Source organism: Canis aureus, chromosome 10, assembly GCF_053574225.1.
Source record: "Canis aureus isolate CA01 chromosome 10, VMU_Caureus_v.1.0, whole genome shotgun sequence".
In the NCBI taxonomy this organism is placed as follows: Eukaryota; Metazoa; Chordata; class Mammalia; order Carnivora; family Canidae; genus Canis; species Canis aureus.
This window is the reverse complement of record NC_135620.1, coordinates 48,009,024-48,035,846: the sequence shown is the minus strand read 5'-3', so window position 1 is coordinate 48,035,846 and position 26,823 is coordinate 48,009,024. Positions and strand designations below refer to the sequence as shown.

Sequence of the window (26,823 nt, the reverse complement as noted above, 5' to 3'; positions counted from 1 at the left end):
TTCTTCAGCATTTTATCAGGATTGTAAATTTTGTCCTAGAAGCAAGATGAGAGTTTCTCTGCTCAAGGAAATTGTGTCCCCAACCAGACTTGGGACAATTTTTCTTTGTCAATTACTACAGATAGAAGAGATTTATCTTCAAAGAGATCATCAGATAAAACTTTATACTTCTATCCCATCTGTTTTTTTTAAATAAGTTTTATTGGAGTATTATTTACATACAAACATTGCACATATTTAAAGTGTACATTTTTTGTATGTTCTGATGCATGTATACACTCATGAAACCATCATCACAGTCAAGATATGAATGTATCAATCACCCTCATTCCTGAGATTATAACCTGAGCCAAAGGCAGATGCTTATCCCACTGAACTACCCAGGTGACTCTAGAATCAGTTTGGAATTTCTATTAAAAATATCCTACTGAAGTTGTGATAGTTTTAACTCACAAACATAGTATATCTCTACATATATATAGGTCTTCTTTATTTTCTGTCAGCAAGGTTTTATAGTTTTTCAGTGTACAAGTCTTGCACATGTTTTGTGCCAGATTTTTTTTTTTGTGCCAGATTTATCTTCATGTATTTAAGGTAATTTTTATGCTACTGTAAGTGGTATTGAAGTTTTTGTAAATTTCAAATGCCTAATATTTTGTTGCTAGAATATGGAATTACAGTTAATATTTGCATGTGGTTCATGTATGTGCAACTTTGTTAAACACACATATTAATGAATCTTAGTACTTTTTGTGTGGATTGAAAAGGATTTTCCGTACAGAAAATCATATTATCTGTACAGAAGGACAGTTTACCTCTTCCTTTTCACTTAGGATGCTACTTATTTCTTGCCTTACTGAGCTGGGTAGGATTTGCATTATAATGTTGAATAGCAGTTGTGGGAACTAACATCCTTATTTTTTCCTGACCTTAGGGGGAAAGCATCTTTCACCATTAAGTGTGATATTATCTGTGGTCATTTGTAATGTCCTGTATCAGTTGATGAAATTACCATCTAATCACAGTTTACTCAAAGTTCCTTTTAGTCAGGAATAGTTGTTGGATTTTGTCAAATCCTTATTCTGTGTCTACTAAAATGATCATATGATTTTTCTTTAGTTTGTTAGTAAGGTTAATATGTTTACATTGATTTAGTTAGTATGTTAATATGGTTACATTGATTATTTCAAATCAATATTTCCCCCAGATTTATTGTTATATAACTCACAGATAACATTGTATAAGCTTAAGGTGTCCAGTGTATTGATTTGATACACTTATATATTGCAAAATGATTACCACCATAGTGTTAACTAATACCCATCATATCACATCACATTTCTTTTTTGTGGTGAGAATACTGAAAATTTGTTATCTTTATATTTTCAAGTATATAATACCATTTATAACCATTATACCATTACTAACTATAATCACAATGCTGTGCATTAGATCCCCAGAACTTATTCATCTGAAATAAGTTTATAACTGGAAGTTTATACCTTTTGACCAACATCTCATTATGTTTCCTAATTTCCAGGCACTGGTGACTACCATGCTATGAGTTTGGCTTTTTGAGTCCAAATGTAATCATATTTGGAGTCCAAATATATCATACTATATCATACAATGTTTATCTTTCTCTGTCTTATTTATTTCACTTAGCATAAGGACCTCAAGGTCCATTCATGGTATAGCAAATGACAAGATCCCTTCTTTCTCATTGGCTGAAATGTGTGTGTGTACGTGTAAAACATCTTTTTGCATTCATCCATTGATAGACATTTGTTTTTATATGTACAATGTACAACATTTAGGTTGTATTTTATATTGTGAAAAATGATACAATGAACATGGGAGTACAGATATTTCTACAAGATCTTGATTTTAATTCCTTCCGGGAGTATGATGAAATTTTGGAATATAGGTGAGGTTTGGTGAGGTGAGATTCAGAGCCAACAACCAAGAGTTCTTGAGACGTCTTTGATGCAAAATGTTGTTTTTTTTTTTAAGATTTTTATTTATTTATTCATGAGAGATACAGAGAGAGAGAGAGGCAGAGACACAGGCAGAGGGAGAAGCAGGTTCCCTGCAAGGATCCTGATATGGGACTCGATCCCCAGACCCAGGATCACACCCTGAGCTAAAGGCACAAGCTCAACCACTGAGCCACGCAGGCATCCCAAAATGGAGGTTTTATTAAAGCACAGGGACAGGACCCATGGGCAGGAAGAGCTGCTGCCCCGGGCCTGTGAGGGGTGGCTGATTACATACCTGGGAGTTAGGAGGGGTTTGAGGATAGTGTACTCTCTAAGAAATTTTGAGAGCAAGGTTTCCAGGACCTTGAGGGGGCTAGCTATTGTTGGAAAAGGTCACTTATTACTATCTAATAAAACCTTCAGATGTATATCGATGGGCCATGTGCTTGGGTGCTTGGGTGTTGGGATTGCCAACACATATCTTGGGGGGTGGGGAGAGATGAAGGTAATTTCTAAAGAAATTTTTATATGTTAAAGTAGACTTACAGGATCCTGAGGGTCATGCTAAGATTGCCTTTTGCCCCTAGCAATGTATTAACATTGAGAAGGTTGAGTCTGTAGAGGAATGTCCCTCTGCCTGTTTCAGGAACTTGTCAATGTACTTTGTCCTCAGCTAGCCCTGTTCCTCATCAGTAGGATTGCCAGGGTCTGGAGAATAGGGCATACTATTAGGTAATACTAAATTCAAAATATGTGAACTCAGAGTGCCTGGCTGGCTCAGTCAGTAGAGCATGCAACTCTTGATTTCGGCATTGTGACTTCAAGCCCCACATTGGGCATACAGCCTACTTAAAAAAAATATGAATTTAATAAGAACAAATTTACAGATAATATAAGCTTTGTAAGGTCTAGGACAGTATGTGTTTTATTTCCTATTATTTCCCAGAACCTGGCACAGTCCCTGGAATATAGTAAATGCACAGATTTTTTTGGGGGGGGGTATAAATCAATGGTGATTGGCAATATGACTGCTTCTATTTTCATTTCAAAAAGCCTAGCTTTTTCATGGTTCCAATAGTTGTCTGTCTGTTGACTGTCCTGGCTGAGGAAGGAAAAAAAATTAAAAAGAAAATCTAGTATAATATTCCCTACTTTTCAAAAGTTTACATAGGTCACTTCACTTTTATGAAAGACCTACATTAGAGCCTGTTTTTGCTAACTGAAAGAAATCCAAAGAGGTTTTTTACTTTCATGCAAAAAAGCAAAAGTAGTTTGTTCAGTGTTTTGCAGTGAGCCATCATAGAAGCAGCGCGCACCCTGAGCAGTGGAGAGTAGCCTCACCCGGCTCCTTCCCTGGAACTCCACTGAGCATCTCAGCATCAAGCTGCCACAACTTTGAACTGTGTCTGTGAGCATCTGCACTTTATCTTGATTTGTTTTATACATCTGATAGCAAGATGTGTCCTAAGGTATCATAAGAGCCTGAGAGAGGCTATTTTTTTGGGGTCCAGAAATGCTTCAACTTTTTTCCTTGTAAAGTAATGCTAACTGCTTCTTCACTTTAAACCATTTTGCCTTAAAAAAGTTTTCATAGGAATGCTCTACTTTTGGCTAGTGGGGGAAGCCTGTATTTGTTCTCAAAAAGCCAGGAAAATTAAAACCTAGAAAGCAGCAACTGGTTATGATTGATTACAAACCAGCCTGGATGCTATCTTGGCCTTTGTAGCTATGACCTTGCCTGAGAACAAGGAAAGTGTCAGCAAAATTCAAAACAGTTCTGATGTGGGATGTCTGGGTGGCTCAGCAGTTGAGCGCATCTGTCTTAGGCTCAGGGCATGATTCTGGGATCCAGGATCGGGTCCACATTGGGTTGCATTTTAGTCATTGGGCTCCCTGCAGGAAGCCTGCTTCTCCCTCCGCCTATGTCTCTCTCTCTCCTCCGTGTGTCTCTCATGAAAAAATAAATAAATCTTAAAAAAAAAAAACAGTTCTGCTGTTATGTATTAGGTTGCTCCCATTTTAAAGGATTTATTTGTTGCGTGAAGCAGATCACTTCTAATGTAATGTGTCTATATTGTAAAGCTGTGTCCACCGAAAATGAGCAAACCTTTCCGGATTTCAAAAAAAAGGGGGGGGGGGAGGAGTCTTATTGGAGCCCAAATGAACACAGCTGCCCGGGCTACACAATCTTTACAAAAAGAGAGAAGGAAAAGTTTAATACAGGGTTATATGTTCTCTGTTACATCAAGAGTTACAAGCCATCATGACAAAGGACAACTTTATCTTATGCTTTTAGAATGTGCAACAGAACTTTGGAATATTTTCACTCTTTAGTTTGAAATGTTTCTTTTAAGTTATTTGTTAACTAAGCGGATGTACAGTGTGTGCTCAGGGCAGAGGTAGAGCCAATGCTCTGAAGTTTGGTTAAGTCGTTCTGACCTTGGGAAAAAATTGAAGTATGGTTTCCCTGGGAGCCCAGGAGCAGGGCCCTCAAACATTAAAGGTTGAAAATGTCTTTACCAGTTGTTTAGCTATCCCAGTATACCTGGAAGTCATTCTCAATATTCTCCTTAAAAACACTGATAAGTAGCACAATTAAAGCATTTGCTAAAATACCTGATTTGCAACTTACTAGACTTTCCATTTTATTGTTAATTTTACTACATGCATCAAAATTTCAGCTACAGTTTTTCCATTTAAATTTTCTTTTTCCTGCCTCTCTCTCTCTCCCTCTCTCTCTCTCTTTTTTTTTTTTTTTTTTACTATTCTCTTTGATATACTCCATGTTACTTTGAGTCAGTCTCCTAGGTGGGTCCTAGTAGATTTTCTATCAATCTGAAAAGCAAATTTATGTATCAGTCAAAATTCTTATTTGAAAGTATTGAAAAATGATTCTGGCTCTCTTAAGCAGCAAAGGAATTTAGCAGGAGATTCAGATCTCACAAAATAGCATATGGAAAGGAACAAGAAAGCTTGGGGGGCTAGGTTCTATGAAAATACATAAGGTCACACTGCAGGAAAACCTAATGCTTTAGCCAGCACTCGCAGAAATCTGACCTGAAAATAAACACACACACACACACACACACACACACACACACATTATTTTTAATCTTTATGTCATTTTCTCAAACATCCAAGTTTAGGTCATATTGGTTGAGTTTAAGGCACTTCCAAGACCCTCTTGTTCCCCTAGGTAGCAGGGGAAAGGTTCTCCCTTTTCTCAAAGATTATGTTAATAATGCAATAATAGTACAATAATAATAATAGTACAATAATAACTAATAACTCAATAGTACATAATAGTACAATAGTACAATAACTCAAGCTCCATCCTGCTTTCCTAATAAAAGTAAAAAAAAAAAAAACTCATAGGAAGAAGGGGTGTGTTGGTTTCTACACAGCTAAAAACAAAAACAAAATATTACGCTATCTGTCATGTATTTTATCTCTAGGGACCTGATGTTGAACTAAAGGAGAGGAGAGGGAGCATTAGAAATAGAAAAGGGAGGATCACCTGAATAGCCCAGTGGGTTAAGCTTCTGACTATTGATTTCAGCTGAGAGCATGATCTCAGGATGGTGAGGTTGAGCCCCTCCTTGGGCTCTGTGCTGGGTGTCGAGCCTGCTTAAGATTCTCTTCTTCTCCCTCTGCCCCACCTCACCCACTCACACTCTCTCACTCTCTTTTTCTCTTTCAAAGAGAGAGAGAGAGAGAAATGGTTGACCTGGATTTATTCCTGGAAAAAAGCAAATTGATAGGCAAATAGCATACAGACCATTTATTTATATCAGAAAAAGTATGGCTTATTCAACCAAGAAGTCATTCTGTCTTTTACCTTTTTGGCCTCCTGCTGGCCACTCACCCTCTCTGACTTTAGTTCTTATCAGTCTCCAGGTGGGAATGATAATGTCTGTATCCCAGGTTTGTTATGAAGATGAAATGAGAACATGTGTGTAGAGCATCCAGCATGGGACCTAAGTCACAGTGGTTACTCGTCAAATACTTAGTTTCCTATCCTTCTTTCTAGAAAGCTCTCCAACTCCTGAAAAACTCTATAGACCACTACCACCTCTAACAGGGGCTACAAATCTCAAACATGACATTTGGAAGTGTAATTGCTGTTAGACTCATACTTTGTGTGGCCCTGTAATTGATAGTGATCATATACAGAGACATTAGTTTCTTCCTCATGAAATGGAAGCTGAGATGCGATCACCAAACCCCCTTCATTTCTTATTTCTCGTCCTAGGTACAGTAATTCCATACAGCAAAGAGAACTTGATTCCTCCTTAGTTACATTTGTTTTATAATTATCTTTCATAATGATTTCTCTCTATTCTTGAGGAGTCTCTTTAGTGATGAAACCAGTAGAGCACCTGGGTGGCTCAGGGGTTGAGCATCTGCCTTTGGCTCAGGTCATGATCCCAGGTCCTGGGATTGAGTCCCACATCAAGCTCCCCGGAGGGAGCCTGCTTCTTCCTCTGCCTATGTCTCTGCCTCTCTGTGTCTCTCATGAATAAATAAATAAAAGCCTTAAAAAAAGGAAAAGAAAACAATAAAGCTATATTAAAAGAAAAGAATGATGAATTGTGTATATTGAACATTAAGATAGGTTTTTAAATATCTGAAGGAAAAATATTGATCATTAAAGGGGATTTCTCAATTTATGCAATTCATGGAAGAATAATTTTTCTGAAATAGGCTAATTTATTTGAAAGTAAAAGATAAATAAGTTATAAGTTAAAAGTTGTGGAAGAGTAATGAGAAATGTCCAAAATAGATTTTGTTCTAGGAGAATAGTTATTAAACAGTAGTACTAGTGTAATCTAGGGAAGTATGATCTTCAGAATTCCCAATCTCACTCCAATAATGGGGATTTATTAATTCTGGGGTGGAGCCCAGGAATCCACACTATTAAACATGTTCGTTGGTGATTTGGATGAGCTAGTCTTAGAGGGCTTTTCTCTACCCTTCTAGAAAGACTTTGAGAAGATTTTACCTACCATGGGTTTTGCCAAAATAGCAGTAGATGGTGACCAGTAGTTGTAGCAGGATCTCAAACTGGTGGCCAAGGACCAAAACTAGTTCACAAATGTGTTCTGACAAAAATCGTGTTTAAAATGTTGTCTGTCAGAACGTAAAGACTGCTAACTCTGGGAAACGAACTAGGGGTGGTAGAAGGGGAGGAGGGCGGGGGGTGGGAGTGAATGGGTGACGGGCACTGGGTGTTATTCTGTATGTTAGTAAATTGAACACCAATAAAAAAAAAAAAAAAAAATTTTGACATTAAAAAAAAAAAATAAATAAAATGTTGTCTGTAACGCCCTTCGGCTAAGTTTGCTTCCTTCAGTTCACTGTTGACTGGCTCATTGGCTTCTGTTTGTAGCTCCCACGTAAGTAAGACATTTGTGAGCTCTGAGAATTTAAAGAATCTCTTTTTAAATCATAGAAAACTAATAGTGAAGTATTTGGGAATTTCCAAGGGATGATGAAATATTCTTTGTGAATTTTAGTTTGATAAGGTCTGCCAAGCTAGGGTCGCATTATGAGCCATTTTTCTCCTCAGGTATGACATATTCTGAAGTCAATGCAGATTGGATCCCTGCCCTTCTTTACAAAGAAGTAAACTCTGCCAGAATATGAGCAGTACCTGGGAAGGAACTGGGTGTTTGTGCTTGCCTGCAGGTTATACAGAATGCGATGGATGCTTAAATATTTGTTGAAATGTGAGAGCAGTGAAGAAAGAAAAGAAGGGAGAGTGGAAGGAAGGATGAGAAGAAGGAAAAAGAAGAAGATAACAGGAAAGGGAAAATAAGGAGGAAAGAGGGGAAAAAAGGAACAAAGAAAGGAAAACAGGAGAGTGGAAAAAGTATGAGACAAGTGTCATTTGTAGAAAATTTAGAAATGTGACTAATTTGATCCCTTATTTTAGGGAAATACAAACAGGAATATGGAATACTTGAATGTCAAAGTTTATATAGATCATAATCAAATTCAGAATTAGGTATCTTTGAGCAAATATAGCAACAAAGAGAATTGTTGTGTGTTAGAATCAGGCTCTGTGTTTTCAGATATCGATAGAATTGCCCTAAATTTTGTTTTTATCTTACTCACGGGGCTTCCTGCCGGGTTTCTGAAGTAAAAATATTAAATGAGTATCTTGGAAGACTATTTTAGGTTTGTAATTACTCATAGTGTAGTTAAACATACCAAATGAACATCCACAAAATGCCAATGTGCTATTTATACTTTAATCTAATAATAGTCTTTGTCACAATCTATCATCACAGTCTTTTCCTTGTGTCTGTATTTCTTCCATTGGGAAAAAAAAATGACTTGAAAGAGAGAGAGAAAGATGTCATCTGTTGCTTTCAGGGGATTAAACTCATTTAAAATTGAGTACTCAGAAATCCAGTTATTTTGTTTGTTGACTTTTGGTATCTTCTTTCTAAAATAAAACCTACTCAAAGCATGGCTATTTAAAATCCATGTGAATTGGAAATCTATACAGTTGTTTAGATACCATGCTGAGTAAGCTGGGTGAGAGAGTAGAGTATTAGAAATACAGGTACATCATGGGTTTATGTACTCATCCAAATCCTACTGTGATCCTAATGACCTCTGGTATGTCACTTCATTTCCCTGAGACTCAGATTTTCATCTGTATATTGAGGAAATCTCTCAAACTCAATTTATAAGAACATAGAATTGACAGTACAGCACTATCAATTAACTGCATCTCAGTGCCATTTTTCAAAGACTCTATGTCCTTGGACAAAAACTTAAACTCTCTGGTTCTTATTTTAATCACCTTACAGTGGGCATTATTACAAGATTTTGCATGGTTTTTAAAATGAACAACTGTATATAAGACAGCAACAGGCATATACATTTTGGTTGATAACCCCTGCCTGCTGGGAAATAATCTGAGACTTTTGCATCTGACTAAATGAAGAATAATAATAAAATAATTTAGAAGCAATCATTTTGTAACTAAAACTGGTGGCACCCTTGCTTTTCCAATATTATCTATAAAAGGATCTTATTTGAAATTTCTGAAGCAGAGAGCTTCATAACTTTGATCATTGGTAACCTACTTATTCCCATATTCTTGATGTCTGTGGGAAAATGAGTAACCTAGATATAAAGCTTGCAAAATGCACCAAGCAGTCATTTCACAAATGCGCTGAGCTCACAGACTGCTGAACACTCTTCTGGTTCTGCTGGCTACCCAGGGGGCTGTGCAGCATGGCTCCATGGGGAAGATGAAGTGCATCCCAGAGATAAAGTTGAAGAGCAGCATATCAACAAGTACAAATCAATAGCCTATAAAATGAGTGCCTAAGTGCAGAGGGGATCCTTTGGAAAGCTTTCTTCAAAGCAGTAAGAGAAACTAAAAGGCTAGCGGTAGTGTTCATAAAGAAAGACAAAGACCAAAAGTCAATTACAAAGCACTTACGGCCAGACCAAGAAGCAAGAAAATAGGATTTGTGAATGTTTGAATTTCTTCTACTATTTTCAAATTTTATTCTGGTCTTGTTTTATTTTAAATTTATGCACAACAATGTTTTATACAGGTTCTGTATATTGTGCCCCTACCTGGAATCTCTCTGGACATGGTCAAAAATTCATTAATAAAATTTAAATCAACCTTATTGAGGTATAATTTACCTACAGTAAGATGCACTCATTCAAAATTAATTTTTTAAAGATTTTATTTAGGGACACCTGGGTGGCTCAGCGGTTGAGTGTATGCCTTTGGCTCAGGTCCTAATCCTGGGGTCCTGGGATCGAGTCCCACATCAAGTTCCCCACTGGGAGTCTGCATCTGTCTCTGCCTATGTCTCTGTCTCACTCTCTGTGTCTTTCATGAAAAAATAAAATATTTTTTTAAATAAAGATTTTAGGGGATCCCTGGGTGGCGCAGTGGTTTAGCGCCTGCCTTTGGCCCAGGGCGTGATCCTGGAGACCCGGGATTGAGTCCCACATCGGGCTCCCGGTGCATGGAGCCTGCTTCTCCCTCTGCCTGTGTCTCTGCCTCTCTCTCTCTCTCACTGTGTGCCTATCATAAATAAATAAAATAAAATAAAAAATAAAGATTTTATTTATTTGACAGAGCAAGAGAGCACAAGCAGGGGGAGCAGCAGAGGTAGAGGGAGAAGCCGGCTCCCCACTAAGCAGGGAGCCCGATGCAGGGCTCTACCCCTGGACCTCGGATCCATGACCTGAGCCAAAGGCAGAAGGTTAAATGATGGAGCCACCCAGGCTCCCCTCAAATTTCATTTTTTTTAATTTATTTTTTATTGGTGTTCAATTTACTAACATACAGAATAACCCCCAGTGCCCGTCACCCATTCACTCCCACCCCCCGCCCTCCTCCCCTTCCACCACCCCTAGTTCGTTTCCCAGAGTTAGCAGTCTTTACGTTCTGTCTCCCTTTCTGATATTTCCCACACATTTCTTCCCCCTTCCCTTATATTCCCTTTCACTATTATTTATATTCCCCAAATGAATGAGAACATATAATGTTTGTCCTTCTCCGACTGGCTTACTTCACTCAGCATAATACCCTCCAGTTCCATCCACGTTGAAGCAAATGGTGGGTATTTGTCATTTCTAATAGCTGAGTAATATTCCATTGTATACATAAACCACATCTTCTTTATCCATTCATCTTTCGTTGGACACCGAGGCTCCTTCCACAGTTTGGTTATCGTGGCCATTGCTGCTATAAACATCGGGGTGCAGGGGTCCCGGCGTTTCATTGCATTTGTATCTTTGGGGTAAATCCCCAACAGTGCAATTGCTGGGTCGTAGGGCAGGTCTATTTTTAACTCTTTGAGAAACTTGTATTGTTTTAAAAATGAAACAAAACCACATTTATATTTTAAAAGGCTTGGTCTCATCCAAGTTATCCCAGTAATAAACAGAGACTCACAAAATCTAGGATGAGAAAATAGAAGAAAATGAAATCATTTGGAAACCATATTGACTTTAGTAAAAATCATTTAATTTCCAGGATTATTATTTAAAGCATTATCTATACCTTTTTTTTCATGTTCCTATTCAATAGAATATTTAAAGAGGGAGAAGTGAAGAATTTATTTTAAAGATTTTTTTCATTCTGAACATTGGTAATAGAATAAATTTTCAAACTGATGTTATGGAATTAGCTGTTCTCATAAATACCTCATGGACTTCTCTTTGAGAAAAATACATGCATTTAATTTTATTTATCTTCTTTGAGAAAATGAGATTGGTAATACAAAAATTCTGTGAAGTGACATATTGTACAACACCCCACTTCCCTGCATCTGTTGAAACAAAAATCTTTGAACTGTGATGTAGACTGCATAGGATCGTATATGATGCCCAGTACACACATCTGGTGGGCATTCAGTCCATCTATGCTGGATGCCAGAAATATCAATGTATTAATTGGTAGGATTTTTCTGAAATATTTTGACGGTTAGTTGGCTTATGGAGAAAAAACTTGAGTGACACAAAAACATCACATCCAGTAAAAGCTTTACATGAGTCAGCTGTATGAGTCATTTTATATTATAGCTTTGCCCTTGGCCTATAATGCTGTACTCACAAACTTCATAAAATCCCAGGGTATAGTCATATATGAGTAGGATATAAACTAAGGCCAATTATTTTGATGGTGTCTAATGTGGCTTCTTTTCTTTGTTACAAATATATGCCAACAAATCAGAATAGAATAGATGGCAGTCTTTATTATGGGGGAATGTATGCTTTTTCATTTTGTATCTAGCACCTAATCCCATACCTAGAACAACCAGTACTCATTTCAAATTTGTAGAGTGAATAAGTGCGCTCCTGGACAAGTCAGTGATCAATCGTCAGTAGAAAACCATCATTACTGAAGAAAATACACAAAATCTACCCTTTCAAAAAAAGGATCAATAGCATAGTTTTTGTATAATGAAATAAAAACTATTTTAGAAAGCAAGTAGTTCTACTGATTTACTTATTTTTACTCTTTTGTAGTGAATAGCAGACCTAACATTTGAGAAGTCACACTAGGGCACAAATAGGTGCTTCCAAAGTGAGTAGCTTTCAAAATGTTTTCATTTTAAAGTCAGTTTGGGAGCATGGAGATTATGTTTATAAACATTCCCTGTCTTTAGGCCCACCAGTGTATGACTTCTTTCAATATCCTGCATGACTGCCAAGAGACCAAAAAGAATTACATTCATGAAAACAGATTTGTTTTATAGGGGAATTGATTTGATAATTTTTAGAGCATACATAAAGCAGAAAGGAAATAGAATGATTTCTGGCATGAATAGAGGCATTTTGCATCTATAAGTTGACTAAGGTTTTAGTTTAACAAATATCAGAGCTTGGATCAACATATTAGAACATCTTGGCCTTGGGGAGGGGTATGTGTGTGTATGTGTGTGTCTGTCTGGATGTGTTTGCTAGTGGGGAGGGGGTAAGAGGCTTGGGTGTGTGGATATCTATGTGTGTCACTAATTACATCAACATTCCTGCTTTGAATTGTAGAACGATCACTTAGTGTCCAGATATACATGCCTCTCCTTTTCAGGAATTACTTTGAAGTATTGCATTTTAGTCTGAGGTATGTATTTGACGTCAGCCTCTTGCCCTCTGGCCATTTTTGCTGAAATGGCACCAGAAGATATCTCACTATTGTGCCTTTTAATGAAGTCTCCACATTGACGTCTGGGAATACATGAAGCTCTAATCACAGGTGCATGAGGATATATCATTTTGTGGCTTGTTAAAATCAGTTTTTGCACCTGTGTCCATGAATTTGCAGCACATAATCATCCACATGAGTCCCCCTATAGACTTAGAATGACCTCTCAGTCATTTCTGTTGCAATATTTAGAAAATAATAATAATTCTGGTTTTACATGTGTATAACTAAATATGGCTACTGTAGCTAAACAATCTAATAATTATTAAAGGCTATTCTGGAAAGCCCAATAAACTAATCTGTTCATTAGTATCCTTCTAAATTTCTGTTGAACAGAGTTATTTGTATGGTAGGTATGAGTGCAAAAGGAGTTGTTGATTGTGCATGTTTTTTTTTTCTCCTTGAATGGAAGTCAAACATGCTTATGAGGTTTAAACATCATGTTTATTCATATGGACACAGAGAGTGAAGTATTAGTTATGTGGTAGGTTGTCCCCAAATGTACTCATCTAATTACTTTCCTGCGCTCTGGGCATTCCTTAGTACACAGATTCTGGCTACAAGGTGTTTGTGTTCATTACTGTTTTATAGTGTGTGTCTTCATACGGATAAAGGTGGCTATTGCATTTGCATCATCTCATATGTGCCCCTTCAAGGTGTCTCTCACACAGTAGCCTACAGACGTGATGCAGCTTTTTTTTACAGGGATTGTTGACAATGACCAGGGTGTCAGAACTAACAAAGCAAACTATCCTTGATCTAAATCATCATATGGATTTTTCTTTAGCTGCTGACAAGTTTGGCCCTGTGGAATGGGGGCCTCAGTTACCCTGAAAGTATTGTGGGTAGAGACAGAAAAATATTCTGAATGCTCCAGGTGGTCACCTACATGATGGAGAAGGGGTACACACCATAAAATGTGTGAGTTTTAATATCAATAATGTTTATTTACACTGACAGCTTAAATAGATCAATAATACCGTTAAGAGGAGCATGCATTCGGCAAAAACACCTTTTGTAGCACATAAACTTCAGTCTTCTGACTTTAATGTTTATCAGTATCTTGAGAAGCATTTATAGCCCCTCACACACCCCTTTATGATTCCATTATTGATTAAGTAGTGATGCCTGCTGGACCTAGGACATGGTTCATAATTTTTCAATTAAAATGAAGAAATACCTTGTTTGTTGCAGGTTCACTTCAAGCAATTGGCTTGTGGGACTCTGAGAGATGCTGCTGCCCATGACATGTTGGAATTACCATGATCAACTACCCAGTTTGGATTTCACCCAGTGGCCAGGAGCTTTGCATGGTAGACAGCAAGGGTTGGATTTTTAAGAAGAGTAAACCAGGTAAGATTTGAGGAAGGCATCTGATCATTTATCACTTGCTCTAAGGGCTTTAGTGTGTTGCCAAGATGTACTGAATAATTCATAGCTTTTCTATTTATTTTCTAAGTCCACTGAACAGGTTGTTGTAGAATGTTACTCCCTTGAATTTAGGAGAATGTATATAGTAATAATTGAGTCCATTTTTTTCTCAAGAGGAGAGAGGAGTTATTTTAAGATACACATAAAGCAGACACAAGATACTATGGATACAGGGTAATGCAATAGCCAAAAATTGCAAGCTAAGGACATTTTCTCCTTAAGAAACTACTCTGAACTATAATGGGATAAGCAGTTGTACTTTTGAAGATGCTATAGGGAAAGTGTTGCTATTAACTAGCTGTCTTTTACACAATATAGATATATATGTATCAGTTTATGGTGTATAATCTTATAAATATGCCTCAGGATTACTCTAATTTAGAATAATACCATTATTCTGCCTTTTATTTATTTGTAAGTATTTATCACTTTAATTTCTGTTCACCTAAGTATTCTTTAAAATGGTGATACAATGAGATACTTCATTATTACTGCGGCTCCTAGAATTTATAATGTTGTACTTTTATTCAAGTATTCTCTTTGCTACTTTTATCTATTGATTTCTGGAAACTCATCTCAACTATGACCCATGGTTTGGTCAGATCTTCTTATTTCTCTCCTTTATCTGTCTTCCTCCTCCATAACATAATGTCGTTATCAACAATTAGCTGGGAGAACCACAAGTTATTCTTGGGCTCTGACTTTAAGACCATCAAAGCTTTCACACCTTCTTTGAATTTAATGCACCCCAAAGCAAGATTTTCTTTAAGTTCAATTATAGAAACAGAAAATATAAGTAAACTTCATTCACTGAGAAAAAAGGACAGAGATTATTCTAAGTCACTTGAACTTTTTACAAATACAGCTTTCTTATTTTCTGAAAATAACATAAATGGAACTCAGTCAATAAATTGTAGCCTAAGATAATTATTTGGATATAAAAGAGAACTTCTCAAGTGACTGAGAATAATTGATTCTTTAAAGTTTGATAAATATCCCTTCCCAATCCCATTACTTATCTGTCTATAAGATGATATCAAGAGGGTAAAATGTTGTTAAAAATAGTATAGATCACCAGACTCACAGCAGAAATCCTTATTGATGAACTGAGTTGTGGACAATTGGCCTGCTTAGTAGCAAGGTGGGTTATCCACACTTGGAAAAATTCTGCTAGTCTATAAATGAAAGGGATATCAAAATGCAGGATGCATCTGGAAAATATGTCTCCACCTACTTTCATGCTTTGCAGCATTAGAATCAAGCAAACAATTACAGCAAGAATGCATCATGATAGACTTACATATTCTTAAATGTTTAAGTCTTAGTCTCTGAGTCCAAAATAATCATCCTAATTGTGTTTACTTCTACATTTTCAACAAAATTGGATTGCATGTTAAAACATCAGACTTAGAAGAAAAAGACAAAAGAAAGATAAAATTAAATTTATTTTGAAGGTAATCATTTGATAATGCCATTATTAGCACTTATTTATCTTATCACAAAGGAAGAGCTCTCCTGTACTGTGAGATCATTATTTTTATTCTTTAGAATACTTTATCTTTCTGAGCTGTGTAGGTTATCAATATAGAAAAGTATACAAGGGCTTTTGATTCAAGTATTATAAAGAAACAACTTCTTTTCTCTTTGGACAGTCTTTTGAGGTGAATCCTGTTGATTAGGAGGTACAGAGATAGTACACTCCACTGTTCTGAATAAAAACATATGATGTAAGGGCCCTAGGAACATAAAAGATTTGACAGTGAATTCATATATTTTCCCAGTTAAAGGTTAACTCTTTAAAAATGAACAGAAAATTTATACATTATGGCTTTATAGTTTATATTAGTTTTAAATTCATTTTTGTTCTCTGTTGTAAGAATGGCAACTGCATTTTTTTATAGCGATGCATGTTAGCTTCTCCATAAAGTTAAGAATGTCAAGGCTTCCCAATTCTGCAACTCAGAAGTTTATAACAAAGCCATAAAAATCTGTACTGCCCCTTAGCTTAAAAGCAATTTTTCTTTCTTAAAGCATTTTAAAAGCAAAGGTTTGACTAGCTCAGATTGCATTATTGTATGTTTGTAGGTAGAAGTAATATTAAGCAAGAAAGACAAAATATAAAAGGCGAGATTTTTTAAGGTACTTCTGATAATAGCATGCCCCATGTCATGGGACATGCAGTCTCCAAGGTAATTCACGAAAAAATAGCAGCATCCGTGTATGCAAAGTGTCCCTTACTTTCTGCAGAGAGCAATAGATATTTTTACCTGTGCAACTATTCTTATTTTGATGTCTCCCGGAAAAAGAACCTTGAGAACTTAGTGAGGCCGCTGATTCCATCATAAAAAGTTTAGTATGAATCTTAAATACTTTTAAGTACATATTTATTTGCTCTCCAAGCATTCTTCAACCACATGTAAAGCACTAAGTGGCCAGAAACAAATTAACCTACCCTCCCTGCCCTGAGATCATCTCACAAAGTGAAAGTGACGTATAAAATAGCTCACCTTTAGGTAAAACATTTAAGGATATATATTCAAGCGGAATTCCCCATAAATTAAGAGGAAGCATTATTAAAACCGTTAGGAGTATTAGAACGACTTTGAGGCTTACGAGGCATTGCAGCAGCACAGCTAAAAAAAAAATGAGAATTTTAATTGATGGAAAATAGGTATGACAACATTCTAAAGCTCAGGGCACAGTATGGCAAAGCCACCACTACATAAAAATAAATGTTACGTTTGGAGAATGGAAAGCTTGTCCCTGGAGAGTAGGGAGGCATTCAGAAAGAGGTGGAACATGTAGGTAGGGGCTGGACTGCAGAGCTCTGCATGCAGAGCTGAGCATTATAAATATGAACGTGATGTCGTCGAATCTGTGCTTAAAGAAAATGACCCTGGCAAGGAGTGTGGTAGGGACAAGGAAGGTATGTGTAGAGAGAAATGATAAACTCCTAACATTCAGTTCCATGAGTGCAGGAATGTATTGTTTTTAGTGCAGGTCACCAGTCCTGAAACAGTTGTTGCTCATCACTGATTCTGTTAGTCTCTGTTAAATGCTGGCTAACGGAGTAGCTCTCAGCAATAATCCATAAACTTCTACATTTACAACTTTTTCCTTTTTTTAGAAATGGTTTGAAAACAAAGGATGAGAAGACTTTAACTTACATGTTTTCCATCACACACACGGACACACACACACACACACACTAAACTCTCTCCCAGTATGTGCTTGAAATTAAACCTCAGATCCTATTCCTGAAATTTATGCTTCAATTAAGATGGGGGCAGCTGCTACCCTATTTTATTTCCCTTTTGAGACTTTTACCTCTCAGGCTTTATCCTTCCCTTCATCGTTTTATCATCACATCAATCACTGTTTCTCTCCTTGGGAATGCAGCGTGCATCGCAGGCATATTTTTATGGCTAGAAAGCAAACCTACCCTACTTGGCATGTCCTGCTTACTTAAACCTAATTAAGTAATTCTGCTGTAAGTGTCATGTCCTTTCCATCACAATGCACATTTGACCAAAATGATAGGGAATGCTGTAAAGCCGTGGAAAATAGCTGGGGAAGAGTGCTGGAAGAAGACACAAGATGAATGAAAATGAACATCAGCCCAACCTCTTTGACACAATCCTCTAATGAGCTGGGGTGTGTTCACACCTCTACTACGGGAAATTCCTAACTCACAGCCTGGCTTTCACCCCAATTATTTTATTGAAAATTACCATTGTTGTAAGCTTCTCCAGTAGTATACCAGATTCAGTACATTTTGTATGATTGAATCATCTATTTCCAGAGAAGTTCTCCTATGGTCTGGGAAAAATCCAAGAATTTCTTTCTAAATATGCATACTTAAGGGAATGTAGATATGACTCACTAAATGTCATATTCTTGAGACCAAGGTCTTTGTCTTTCTTCTCTAAGACCTTAATTCCAGAGCCATGTGCATTTTCAGTTAATATATCTGATGAGTGAATGAATAAATGAATATCAAAACTTGTGCTTCAAGATCAAAATTATAACTTCTGTGTTAATTGTAGAAAATACGCTTCTCTCTCTTGTTAGTGAGCCCAATTGGCATTGGGTTCTCTTGTCCAACATTAGATCAAGGATGTCTTATTCTCTCATGGCTTCTGATACTGCCATTATTTACTAACAGATTTTTTAAAATCACATAATGATAGATAAAATGTTTTTAGGGGTATAGAGGATTTAATATCAAAGGATTGAGAAAAAAAACTTTTATCAAATGTCTTGTCACCTTTATAAGTAAACTATGGTTCTCTTTTACAAAAGATCACGAATTTTAAATTTTTATCTTTATAGATCTCAAATGCTTAGGATAAAGAAGCAGGGTTTTATGTCTTTCCATGCTGTTAGGTGTGGACCTCTCTGGATAGAAGTCACTAGAATACTACCACCCTAGCAAGCTAACCTTTTATTTCAGAGGCAGGTTATATAGAAAATTGTGGTTGTAAATATCCTATAACATTTGAAAGCACTGACTCTAAATAAGGCTTAGATTTGAATCCCAACTCTGACACTTACAAAGTATGTGATCTTGGGCAAGTTATTTATCATCTGATCATCAGTTGATTCCCAACTGATAACATACTAGCTGTCCCATGTACAATTGTGAGGATTAAATGAGAGCAGACACATAAAACATTCAGCAGAATATATAAGTTACTGCTATAATTATTATTGTAACTATTTTTTTAAAGATTCATTTTTGAGAGAGGGAGTGAGAATGTGAGAGTGAGGGGGTGGGGCCAAAGGGAGAGAATCCCAAGCAGACTGCCCACCGAGTGTGGAGCCTGATGCAGGGCCTGATCCCAAGACCCCGAGACCATGACCTGAGCCGAAATTAAGAGTTAGAAGCTCAACCAAATGAGCCACCCAGGTGTCCCTATTTTTGTTATTATTAATGGTCCATTGATGTAGCAATTCTACCCAGGCATTCATTTGTTTCAGTCGAATTTCAGAATATTTTACCCTTGGTCCCTAGAAGTAAATGAGATGGAAAATGCTTAACAGAATACCTGAATGCCTCATAAGCACTCAGTAAGTGTTAGTTGTTGTGCTGCTAGTTATAATTATTAGTTTCTTATATAATCATTTCTCTTCTTCAGGGTCTTTGAGATCTTGGGTCTAACCTTTTTTTATAGCAACAACTTCATTCTTAGGGTAATAGCAGGTCTAGGAGTTGTGGTCCATATTATAACTCTAAGGCAGGGCCCTGTTTAACAATTAATTATTAGTTATATTATAAACACATTGCTAGGTGTCTTAATATTGAGGTGAATAGCATTTTCTTTAAAGCCTAAGACGATCAGAATGGTTTTTCATACCAAAGTAGTCCTAGAATCCATAAAACACATTGAAATCCATTAAATGAAACATTAACATTTATCTTACAGTAGCAAACAAATCATTCTGATTTGTTGACATAATTCTCTAATTTGGAAATACTACTTTAATATACACTCATAGAGATTGTCTTTAGAGGTCCCTGACATTAATCAAGCAGTATATGTAATTATGCCTTTAACCTTTCCTTTGGTTACATGTATTTTACAAGAAAGAATGTTATTAATTTTGGAATGAAAATTTTGAATTAAACTACATTTAACAGGGTAAAATAATACTTTAAAAATTAACTGTCCTGATGAATCTTACAACCTGACACCTACAACCATAGAAGAGAAGAATGGGGATAAATCTGACAATTCCAGGAATTTCTGGCCTCTGCTTTGTAGACTCTTGGTTTGCCGTGGCTCCAGTCTTGTCACTGAAAGGCAGGATCTAGATCATCAGCTGCAATGTGAGGGAAGGAGAAGACTAGAGAACTGAGGGAGGGGGTGTGGAAAATGAATCAGTCTGAGGTGAATAAAGGATTCCAGGCTTTGGTGCATGGTTTTCTAGGATTGGACTGTGAATTTCTGCAACAAGCCAGAACCAGAAAGATGCTCCTTGTCCCTCAGCAGCTCACCTTTTCTCTGAGTGAGGGGCAGAGGGAGCCGCTGGTAGAAAGGAAAGGGGTCCCAAGGAGCACTGCGGTGTGGGAAGTAGTACTGAAGCCGTGGGCTGTGTGGTTAAAGGGGCGGTCAAGCAGAGTCATGCCAGGGCTCAACAACTTGCTAAAAACGTGTGCAGTGGTTTTGGCCTGAATGGTGGAAAATCCCTCAGTGAACACAGAGAACATTTCATTAAAAGGGATTTATTTATTCTAAGGAGAAGACTTAGCATGAAATCAAGGTACTACTGAAAACAATCTTTACAAAGTCTCTTTTGCAGCAATATGAACAGGAAGATACCATGTCTCTTTCTATCGAGTTCAGCATGACAGTAGGAATGAAATAACAATGATACCCACCCTCAGTTGAACGTCAGGATCAATATAGGTCTTTTATATCAATAACCATGAAATATAGACAGTTTTATACATATTCAAGATGAAGAAACCAGGACTTAGGAAAGTTAGTCACTTTTCCAGGCTTCACACATCTAAATGTGTGAAGGCAAATTTCTGTCCTAAGAACTCCTTTTTATAAAACCTATGTTTTCCATTATATTATTATTATCCTGTTTTTTAGTTGACTAACGTTCCAATCCTTATGCCATTATACATGTGTATACATGTGTATAATTTGCTCTATACTTTATTGTATGTTTTTATAATATTTTGTTATTTTCTCCCACTGAGTGTGGAGCCTGATGCAGGGCCTGATGTGTGCATATTGCTTTTCCATGAATTTGAAAGTGGCTTAAGAGGCAAAGGTATTTCTTTGTCTGAAGGGCCCATTACTGCTAGTGTTATGATAGGCCCTAAGTCCCAACAAATGTTTGCTGCCGATGATGTCAATTAACAAACGGGTTTTCCCTTTTTGACAAAGAAAAGAAAACTTACATACCAACTTCACATATAATTCTTGACATAAATATTGTATACAAATTTATATACCCATAACTTATTGAACACTTACATAAATGACCAAATTAAAAATCATTCGAGTAATATATTGTTTTTCATCTACATAGCATTTCTTTTCCCTAACAGAGAGTGCCTGAGTAATTTAACAGATCATTTTCCAGCCTGAATTCTGTGGAACACTGGTCTGGGGGTGTATGTTCCATGTACAAAGGGTTTTGTGGCCAATTTCATTTTGCTGGTGTCGAAATTTATGATAAGGACTGGCTCAAAAAGAAAGAGTTTAGGTTTTGCCTGGTGCAGTTGTCACTCCCAGAATAAGTAGAGGATTGTTGGTCAGAGAAATGGAAATGATTTTGAGCCATCTTTTCTGAGAGATTACAGCTGTGGTGTTAAGAACATGGGCTTTGGCCAGGTACATTCTCATTCTCTCTTATCCTGTTTTTTTTTTTTTTCTTTTTTTCATCTCCTTCCTCCTTCTCCTTCTTTTCTTTTTTCTTCTCCCTCCTTCCTTTTCCTCTCCTCTTCCTCTTCTTCTTTCAGCTCTCCCCTTCCCCTGCCCCATAGACACATACTCTCCCATCTTTTTTCTCTCCTCCCCAACCTATGAGCATGCTAACATTTTTCCCCCTTTGGGTTTCTCTGTATTTCAATCCAAACATACCATCACCTCCAGTAGTATCCCTCCTCTAGATATGTTACTAAAATCAATGAAGTTATAAGTTTCTTTTTCCTTCCAGCGAAGTCTGGACACTTCTCTACCTCCCTGTTTTTAAGCAGAGAGATATTGTAGTTTTAAGCAACTCCTATAGGTAGTGCTCCTTTTACCAGCGAATTACTTTTCAGAGGATAACCTCACTTTCACATTCTTGGTAGGAGAATTCTATACACAGACTACATTTTACACATTCAAAATGCAGCCCTAATCATGAAGCCAAAGCCAGTTCGTGTTAGGCTACCTCATTAGCACCATCATCAGGAGACTTTTGTGTAGTCTTTTTTGCAGGGGCACTGGACCACAGGAAAGAGTTTCCACCCGCTTCTGTCTGCTTTCACTTCCACATAGATTAAAGACATGCACGACTCTTAAATATTAACTTTACCCTCAAGGAGTTTATGAGGCCAATGCCAAGCAACACAGTTATTAAAAAAGAGAGAAGGCAGTACTGTAAGTGCCAGGCAGGAACTTGGGTAGATGACAGAAACACCAGAGATTCAGAGGAAGAAAAAGTCTTGATGGGCTGGAGGCCTTGGGGAAGCTTTATGAAGGAGGTGGATCCAGAGCTAAGCCCCAAAGAGAGAATAAGAATTGTCTTTGCTTTTAAAAATGCTTTGCCACATTAGTCTTTTAATGTTTCCTCTCTTTGACTTTGTCTTCCACCCATTCAAACCTACAGCTGAGAGCAAATCTCAACATGTCATTCCCATACCTTGAGGATAAAACACTTATTTCTTAATGTATCATATGTACCTCTTTTTATATCTTGAGACACCCTCATATGCATGCACTTTATCTGGCCTCATTGTTAGTGAGATGTTTGCTGTCCCCTCTCATTTATATCTGGCTCTGGATTGTACTTGACTCCTTGAACATACCTCTACCACATCTGTTTGTCTTACTAGAACATGAGTCCTCAAAGGCAGAGATTGATTCTAACTTATTCCTCTTTTCCAGGAATGACTGTATCTCACAGAGCTGGCATGTATAAATGAACATATGCCTTTTCTTCTCAATTATATTACGACTAAGTCACATAATTCTTTGTCAGTTTTGATGACTAGAAAGCAAACTGTATCCGTCTTGGCCTTTACTTAGCTCAAGTGCCATTATGGGATGGTGGAAAAGAACAGTGAGTTCTAGAATGTTTAGTAAAAATGTTGTGGGCTGCCAAATATGACATAAATTATCAGGATTAAAAACAAAGTTCAGGATGCCTGGGTGGCTCAGCAGTTGAATGTCTGCCTGCCTGCTCAAGGTGTGATCCCAGGGTCAGGGAATCAAGTCCCACAACAGGCTCCCTGCGGGGAGCCTGCTTCCTCTGCCTATATCTCTGCCTCTCTCTCTCTGTTGTCTCTCGTGAATAAATAAATAAAATTTTTAAAAAATAATTTTCTCTGGATCACTGGAAATATTGCAGATGGTATTGAAATATGACTCAAAAATGTGATTTCATAAAAATGATATAATTTATATGAGCAACTCAAGGTACATTGGAAACTAATACTGATAGAAAAGTTTTAAGAGTTTAAATACCTTTTCATGAGTCTGTGTTACTGGAATTCAGCTAGGCTCTTAAAGCTCAGTAAATATCCTCCTGTAGAAAGTTTCTGACCCTACTTCTGAACATCTCTTGGATATAGTTGATACCAATTCATTTATCAAATCAGATCAGATATAAGCCAAGAGAGAGCAGTTATTATAGTATATGTTTAAGCTAACATAATAATTTTATTGAAAAATAATGTTCTGTTTCCTGGATGAACATATAGCAGAATGAAAACATGCTTCATCAGCAGAATAGGTAGGGGTTTATTTTCCATCTGATCTTTCATCAAATAGAATTCTTAATCAAGCCAGAACCTTCTAAAAGACATGATTTGGAGAACTTCCAAAAAAAAAAAAAAAAAACTGTCCTGAAAAGAATGGTAAATTATAGTTTAATCTCATTTGTCCTAAATTCTGCATATCATTCACTCAGGAGGTATAGTTGTCTCACCCTTGTGAGATATATCCCATAACTCATTCTAGTCAATATGATGCATTTACTACTAAAGAGACTCACATCTTGGAAATAACTTGACTGTTTCAAACTGTGTTCTCTAATGAATTAGAAGGTAATTGCATTAAGTACCTTTCTAGTTGCCAAGCCTAATCATATTCCACCCAGGCGAGTGTGTGCCTGGCCTCTGTATCTGGCATGCTTTGTGAGATTTAATCATGGGCATGATTTAAGTGGAACTCTGCGGCTGGACAGTGAAGTTCCTCAAATGCTTGAATTATAAAGATCAATAGCAAATTCAGTTTGCCTTTTTTCACAAGGCATCTTGTTTCTAATTTGGAAATAGTCACAGGTTCAAACGGGAATCTTCCAAATACAGACACCCAGTAGCTAAAGTTTGAATATGCCAGGGAGGCATTTACAATTGAAGCCTAGAAATAAATCTGTTACAAATCAGAATCAAGTAATGCCAGATGTATAGAAGTGAATGTAAATACCTGCCAGATCTGCCTTAGGATAGTATAATTCAATTAGTAACACTCTGTTATTTGTGATTTCACTTCCCTCTGTATTAGCTGGTGTCCACATCTCTATTTCCCTTTCCAATCAGACTATAAACATCTTAAGGCTGGGCACTGATTCTTTCCTATTGTGGCAATCCTCACCCCTAAAATAGACCCTGACAAATGGAGGTGATGTAAATGAATGAATTAAAAAGAAAAAAAGCCTGATATTTAGCAGCCCCATGATATGTATTTATGAATAAGTGAATTAATGAATTTACTTTAGAAATCAATTCGACTGAAAATTCAAATTTGAATATTACGTGTAAAGCATCAGAAATAAAATTCCTTGCCAGTATTTCCAAATTATACACTCTAATTCTAGTGCTTTAAAATAAAATTATCTTCCTACTGGCAAAGAGTGACATTTCTAGTATATTCTAGGTATTTGTAAATTTCCCCCTGTTCTGCCCATGTATCCACATTCTCCTTACCTTTTTTTTCAGTAACTCCTGTTTAAAAAGAAATGAAAGCAGATACTTATCAGAGTTTGGAGGTCAGATCAGATGTTTTTGTATTTGAATGAAATTCTTTAAAAAGGACCATCTTAAATAATTATAATAAATGTTATATTGTTTCTCCTATGTTATGAAAGATAAAAGGAAATAAATGCTAGGGTTGTTGTTATATAACAAATTAATTACTGGATTTTAATAGTCCAATGTGAGTCGTGTCAATGTCTGACTATCCCAGGGAAGAATTAAGCACTGGCCAAGTGGCTTTCAGGAAAAATATACATTTTGCAGTTAATCAAATAGAAAAATCACTACAGAAAACTGGGCACTAGACCAGCATGTTGCATTTACCCATTTAGCGTTGCTTACAGGGAGAACAATCCAGTTCTTTCATTTTTTTGTGAAATGGAGAACACCGAATATATTTATTACTGGATACATAAATGCTTTGCCCCCAAAGCATTACCAACCATTCAGATTACCCTGGTATCTTAGGAACTTCCAGGTGTCTTACCTCTACTCTGAAATTTCCACTTCTGCAAAGGGGTGTTGTCTTAATTGAAACAATCTTGTAAGTAGTAGCTATATAAAAAGGAAATCACAGAAGATGATGATCTAATAACTTCACCAGTAGTACCATGTTTATTTGTAAGAAATGAAATTCACAACCTTTAACATTCTTGTTAAATGGGTTTTATGTTTCCCATACTTTCTTGTCTTGGGTTTTATGTTCCCATATTTTCCTAAGTTTATATTTGTTATAGTCTTTAAGGCAAAAAAATATGCCTTTGAACATACTGCCTTTTTATACTGAGATCTCCTTGTGGCACTGGCATATCCTATTTACATTATAGTCTAGTGCCTAATGAAGTGATGAACATTTAGTAGCTCCCCAATATATGTTTGCTGAATTAAGGAGAGCTTTCTGCACACTGTTTTCATATCATCTTCAGATGCCCATTCTTTGCCTTTCATCCACATCTTCTGAAATTCTGTTTATGACTCCATTCAACACCACCCCAAAATCATTCAGAAGATATTTATTAGGGGATCCCTGGGTGGTGCAGCGGTTTGGCGCCTGCCTTTGGCCCAGGGCGCGATCCTGGAGACCCGGGATCGAATCCCACATCGGGCTCCTGGTGCATGGAGCCTGCTTCTCTCTGCCTATGTCTCTGCCTCTCTCTCTCTCTCTGTAACTATCATGAATAAATTTTAAAAAAAGAAGATATTTATTACTATCTACTATGTCATAACATAGTGCTTTGCTTCTCAGAGCTTGTGATACTTCCTTCATAGTCCTAATAGAATTTACAATCTAGATGCAGAGATAAGACAAAAATATATAAGACTAAATTACCACTTGAAGTAGTAAATGATTTAGAGTAAAATGAGCACCATAAATGATATGAATATAGTGTGTTCTAAGATTATGTCTAAGCTACGTCCATTCAGGAAATTCCTATTTGGGGAAACCTGACTTTCTTGGGCAGCTGCCAGAGCTGAAGACTGGGCAGGGTTGGGGGCGGGAGGGGGGGATTGGGGTCAGGGCATGGTGGCTCCAGGAAGAAACAATCTAAATGAAGAGAATTGGTAGACAAACTTGACCTGATCAGGCTTAGTCATCAGAGGAGCAGAGTGATGTGATGAGGTGGCTGAATTTGTCCCCAACATAGCATTTCCGCTCATGACTGACTCATATGACAATTTTAGAGAGAAATAAAGGGCTGTGACATAGAACTGAAATTCCTGTGTAAAATATTAATATTCATGAGATATTGCCCTTACATCTATAAGATTATGTATACAAAGTTTGTATCCTTTAATAGAGATAACAAAAAGGAATGGAGGCACTGCTTCCCACTTTGCTTCAAGAATAGTGTCTGGTTTGGGGAAAGGGAGGGTGCAGCTAAACTCTGGCTAATATGATACTCAAACAAGTTGGGTCTGGAAGCATCCCAGGTGTCATGCAGAGGCATTAGTTCTCAGTGAAAGAGCAGTAACTAACTAAATATCAGTATTACTGACAAAGAAAGAAAAAGCAATAG

The 26,823-nt window shown here is 36.9% G+C and overlaps 1 protein-coding gene across 11 annotated transcripts in view; it reads left to right on the top strand.

The window, feature by feature from the left end:
• Nucleotides 1-26,823, top strand: part of LINGO2 (leucine rich repeat and Ig domain containing 2) — a 1,132,704-nt gene that overhangs the window by 804,878 nt on the left and 301,003 nt on the right. For all 11 annotated transcript variants that reach the window (XM_077912220.1, XM_077912219.1, XM_077912211.1 and 8 more), the window contains one exon: nucleotides 13,867-14,025. The gene's annotated coding sequence lies outside the window, so the exon portion shown is untranslated. The remainder of the gene's footprint in view (nucleotides 1-13,866; nucleotides 14,026-26,823) is intronic.